General features: G+C 43.3%; 1 protein-coding gene across 1 annotated transcript in view; it reads right to left on the reverse strand.

The window, feature by feature from the left end:
* LOC144738160 (uncharacterized) overlaps positions 1–6,200 on the reverse strand; it is a 443,570-nt gene that overhangs the window by 365,322 nt on the left and 72,048 nt on the right. The window lies entirely within an intron of this gene.

A 6,200-nucleotide genomic window follows, 5' to 3' on the forward strand; every position in this document is an offset into this window, starting at 1 on the left:
TGCATTCATTCATGACGATCATTTGAAATAAAAACTGTTCCTTTTCACAATGCCATATGAAAGAAGAAGAAGTACTGCGAGTGGTCGGCTCTGGGGATTGCCCTCGTGACTGGCAAATTGATAGGGAGCTCTGCATCGTCAGAAGCCACGCATCACGGAGAGTTTTTTTGTTGTTGCGTCATTGAGGCTGCCAGCCATGGCTGGTGCTCGCAGTATTGCAATCCAGACCTGGGGAAGAGTGCCAAGCATTACTATTACCGATGGCGAGATCGTTCTGTACAGCAAACACGATCATAGAGTGACAATCGTTCGGATTGTGCTCAGATCAAAGTCAACCCTTTGAGGGAAAACTGGTGCAACCACTATTCGTGAGAGTGTCCCTTGAAATCGCAACCCACAGGCGAAGTTTAGTTGAGGGTCGGATCAGAGACTGACACGGAACGATATAACTTGATCTGTAGCGTGTCCTCTCTGCAGCACGAGTCGTACAAACAACTGGAAGAGGACTCTCTTGAAGAGGGGGGGGGGGGGGGGGGAGACGACAGGCGCTCCACAGTCTACAAGGATCAACAATGTCTGGTGCGAGTGGTTTCTGGTGACGGGATGATCGCGCACATCGACGCAGACGGAGCCGGACCCATCATCCCTGCCAACACGGGCACTGCCGACAGTGACCAGCGTGCCGACTCGGCAATCACCTCAGCGGTGGAGAGACTGACGAAGCAACAGAGAGCGCCGTGTGCTCAACACACACGCTGACCCAGCGCCCCTGCTCGGGACCTGAGGTATTTTCGTTCCAAGGAACGCAGCACCTCGGAAGCCAAAAGAAGACAACTGTCATTCGCCACGAAGTGGCGGTGACATCACCACGACGCTTGTTCCAGACTATGTTTTCAGTTTCATTTATTAGGTACTAGCGGTAAGTACCCGGCGTTGCCCGGGTGAAAAATATCTTTAAAAACTTCTCTTAAAAATTTCGATTTAAAGCTTTCATGACTGCAGGGATTCATCTTCTTGGTTCTTTCGGTAAAGTCACGTATAAGGGAATTCTCACGACGTTTCAGCCACAACGCAAGCAGCCGTCTTCAGGTGAAGAACAGGTCTGTCGGAAAGACAGCGTCTGAATGAACACCACCAGGCTTGGCAGCGTATATTTAAGCTGGGTTGGAGGGGGAAGAGCGCCTTGACAAAGGGATTTGCATATCAAGAGGAATTTAGCATATTTATGGAAATGCAGGCATGGAATTAGTCACTACTTGTGGAATGAGTTACAGCAGCAGAAGTTAGAGTAAATGAGATTGGTATTACCTTAGAGTCGCGGCATCTCTTCAGAAAGGTGAGAGACTCGATTAGCTGAGCCTTCTTATCACGGAGTTTGTTGTCTCTTAAAAACCTTACATATACACACACAGATACTAAGGTATTGTGAAAGCCCGGTGGGCCGTTTGTACATTTCTCCACCAACAAAATTAGAAGAAGCTTGCAAAAGTCCAAAATGTTGTAGAAATTGTGGGGTAAATAGTTGATGTAAAAGGTTTCCGAAAATTGTGGACACCCCCCCTCAAAAATTATATTTACACCACCCTACATACAACAGAGGAAGTAGTATCTATTGACTCTGTAGTTGTATCTACTGACTGTACAGTAGTATCTACTGAGCCAATAGTAGCTACTGACTGGAGTATTATTTACTGATTGTAGTAACGACTGACCGTAGTAGTATCTACTGGGCCTACAGTAGTATCTACCGACTCTATAGTAGTAACAACTAACTGTATAGTAGTATCCACTGACTATAGTAGTATCCACTGACTATAGTAGTAACTACTAACTCTATAGCAAGATCTACTCTCTATTGTAGTATCTACGGACTTTAATAGCTACTCACCGTACTAGTATGTACTGACTGTATAGTAGTATATACTGACTGTAGCAGTATTGGCTGACTGTAGTGGTATATACTGACTGTTTTAGTATCTACTAACTCTATATAGCAGTATCTACCAACTCGATAGCAGTATCTACTATCACTACAGCAGTGCATACCGGCTGAGGTGGTACCTGCTATCACTACAGCAGTGCATACTGACTATGGTGGTACCTGCTATGATTACAGCAGTGGATACTGATTGTGGTGGTATCCTATGACTACAGCTGTGCATACTGACTGGTGGTACCTGCTTTCACGACAGCAGTGCATACTGTGGTGGTAGCTGCTATGATTACAGCAGTGCATACTGCTGTGGTGGTACCTGCTATGAGTACAGCAGTGCATACTGACTGTGGTGGTACCTGCTACTTTACTTAATAACCAGGCTACAGTCTACATTACTGACTGCCAGTACACTAACCCAGCTTAATAACTATTTGTACAGTCTACATTATAGACTGCCAGTACACTAACCCAGCTTAATAACCAGGCTACAGTCTGCATTATAGACTGCCAGTACACTCACTTTACTTAATAACCAGGCTACAGTCTACATTACTGACTGCCAGTACACTCACCCAGCTTAATAACTATTTGTACAGTCTATATTTAAAGAATCGATTCGTGGCGCGCTCGGGTTTATTTCAATTAACTGAGTTTTATTTTCATTGCTATGTTATGTTTTAAAGTTTTCAAAAGTTTTTAAATGTATTTTCCCCCAGGCAACGCTGGGTATATCGACTCTAACAAGAGTGGGGTGTCGAGGCCTAGTCCCGTGCAGAGCCTCTGGCCTCGCCTAGATTGCCCAGCCGGGCGAGGCTGGGGGCTGGGCCGCTACCACCACCGCCCCGCGCTAGAATAAAACTATCTAATCTCTATAATTTTATCATCTACCGACCCTATAATAGTAATTGCACACATTGGGGTGGGGGGGAGAGAGAAGAGGACGTGAAACTTTGATGTATTTACCTCAGCGTCGCGTGTAAATGTGTGCACATATTTTTAACGCGGGTGAGAAATGGCGCGCTGCCCGTTGCCAGGGGCAACCCTTGGTCAGCGCTTCGCGCATGCGCAACGGCGTGCTAAATAAATAAATAAAAATCGCGCTACATCAATAATTAAACCGCTTTAAAGTTTAGGGACGAAAAACGGAAATGCCTATTCCCACCGCGGGGCTCGGGGCGTGCCTCCCGGCAAAAAAATGTTCCGACAAACCCCACGGTCCGAGAGCCAAATCCCCCGCGAGCGTACGAAGACGGACGGACGGACAGAAACAGACAAAAAATGAGACTTAGGTTAGATCAGGGGTCCTCAAACTTTTTAAACAGGGGGCCAAGTTCACTGTCCCTCAGATCGTTGGAGGGCCGGACTATAGTTAAAAAAAACTATGAACAAATTCCTATGCACACTGCATATATCTTATTTTGAAGTGAAGAAACAAAACGGGAACAAATACAATATTAAAAATGAAGAACAAGCAAGGTTAAATCAACAAACTTGCCAGTATTTCAATGGGAACTATGGGCCTGCTTTTGGCTAATGAGATGGTCAATGTCCGGTTCCATATTTGTCACTGCTAGTCGTAACAAGTGATGCAAGTGTGCATCCGTTAGTCTAGATCTGGTTGGAGATTTCAAATGTTTCATTTTGGAAAAAGTCTGTTCACAGACATAAGTGCTGCCAAAGATGGTTGCAATTTTGAGTGCATGGTTCCTGAGATGAGGATATGTCTCAGAGGGGAGAGATGCATATCAATTATGAAGGCTGCTTGACTTGAATGCGTCTTTCAGAGTCACAATTCTGCAGTTCAGCCAATTCCATTTGGTAAATTGTATCCACATTTTCAATGTCAATAGAAAATGGGTTACGGAAAAGCTGTATGTCCTGTTCATGGAGATGAAGCTCTTTAAATCTAAATTGGAACTCCTTTTGCAATTTTTCCAGTGAATCCACACATGAATGCAACCAATGGTTTTTCCGCTAACAGATTTTGAGTTGTGGGGAGATGGCAGAAGTTTTCCTCCTTCACTTGTTTGATGAGGAGGCCTAATTTTACTTCAAATGCTTTGACATGTGATTGTATATCACAGATGAGCTTCCCCTTTCCTTGAAGTTGCACATTGAAACTGTTGAGTAGCTCTGTTACATCTGTCAGAAAGGCAAGGTGCCATTTACATTCTGCATCATTGAGCTCTGGTACTTCTTTGTTTTTTGAAAGCAGAAAAGCTGTAATCTGTGGAAGTAAGTCATAGAAACGTTTCAAAACTCTCCCTCGACTCAGCCAACGGACTTCTGTGTGGTATAGAACATCTTCATAGTCAACATTTAGCTCAGACAGAAATTCCTGAAATTGTCTGTGGTTTAGTGCATGAGCTCTAATGAAGTTAACACAAGATACCACAATTTTCATAACAGAGTCCCACTTCAGTGATTTACTACACAGCGCTTGTTGGTGGATGAGGCAGTGTATGGCTATTGGATGAGAATGGTTATGTTTGTCCATCTCTTGGTTAATGCGAGCAATTACTCCTTTCTTAGACCCCACCATGCTAGGAGCACCATCAGTTATCACACTGGCGAGTTTAGCCCAGTTCAGCTCCAAACCATTCACAGTTTGGCAAACCTTTACATAGATATCCTCTCCTGTAGTTGTTCCTTTGATGCTTTGCAGTGCAGCAAGCTCTTCTGTGACTTCGAAATAGTCATTCGTCCCACGAATAAAAATTAAAAGTTGTGCAGAATCACGAACATCATTGCTTTCGTCGAGTGCCAAGGAAAAATAGGAAAGTTTTTTTGTGGAGTTTTGCAAATGCTGATGCAAATTGTCTCCCATTTCTTCAATCCTCTGTGTAATTGTAGGTCCTGAAAGACTCACTGTACTAAATAAATCGGCCTTCTCTGGACACATCTCTTTGGCAACAGAAAGAAGGCATTCTTTAACAAATTCTCCCTCCACGAATGGTCTGCCAGTGCACGCTATTAGCTTGGCAACTTGAAAACTTGCTCGCAGTGATGAAATATTTAGCTGCTTCTGCTTCTCAAAAGTATTTTGCTGAGTTGTTAATGTATTTTTCAGTTTTAATATTTTATCTTTTCTCACTTCTCCGACCAAACAATCATATTTATCTTTATGTTGAGTTTCATAGTGTCGACGTAAATTGTATTCTTTGAACACAGACACTATATTCTGGCATATCAGACACACAGCTCTTTCCTTGTACTGCATGAAAAAATAGATCATAAGTCCACTGTTCTTTGAATATCCTACACTCCGAGTCAATTTTTCTATTTCTTGACATCATTGTTTCCTAGGGAGTCAAAATTGCTATTAGTAAAATACCATAATAGTACGTTTTTACCCTTTTAACTGGTACAAAACTGACACCTTTATTCAAGGCATCATGTTTGCAATGACCACAACACAAGTAGTCAAAAAAGCAAACAAAAAGAAGCAACTCTGATAAGGATGATAATATGCACTGTCCTTGAAGTTGATTGGCCCACACCCGAGACGGCTTTCTTTAGAGCCTAGTCCCCATTGGTGTAGGGCCAGATGACACCAGAAGGCGCCTTCTACACCAATGGGGACTAGGCTCTAAAGAAAGCCGTCTCGGGTGTGGGCCAATCAACTTCAAGGACAGTGCATATTATCATCCTTATCAGAGTTGCTTCTTTTTGTTTGCTTTTTTGACTACTTGTGTTGTGGTCATTGCAAACATGATGCCTTGAATAAAGGTGTCAGTTTTGTACCAGTTAAAAGGGTAAAAACCTACTATTATATTTTGCCACTGGTAAAAGAGATCTCATAGTAGTAAAATACCAATATATATACAGCTCTACAAAAACAATATACCAGCAATAACTTTGCCCACACAGAGACATACAGACTGCACTGCCCATCAATGCAGTCTGATTGGGGGAACTCCGCTTTTACCGCAGGCTCACACTGGTGCGGGTGCCATTAAAAAGTTAATAACACCAGAGGTTTTGTTCACAGATCGCAGTGCGATCTGCGAACTCGCATAGGAATCTGATCGCATGGGGGAGAAGACCCATGCGATCCGATTCCACTGCAGGAAAAAAGAAGGCACATGTGCCTTTTTTCTTCCGAATCTAATGCAAGTTCAGCCATACAAGCATATGGCTGAACTCGCACTGCTCAGAGATCGCAACAGTATGAACCGGGGCTTACACAACATACAACATATAACCTCATACAACTGAATAGCAATCAGAATATAAATGCACTTACTGTCATTTAAATTGGGTT

Source organism: Lampetra planeri, chromosome 78 (genome assembly GCF_965212315.1).
Source record: "Lampetra planeri chromosome 78, kcLamPlan1.2.h2, whole genome shotgun sequence".
Taxonomy (NCBI): Eukaryota; Metazoa; Chordata; class Hyperoartia; order Petromyzontiformes; family Petromyzontidae; genus Lampetra; species Lampetra planeri.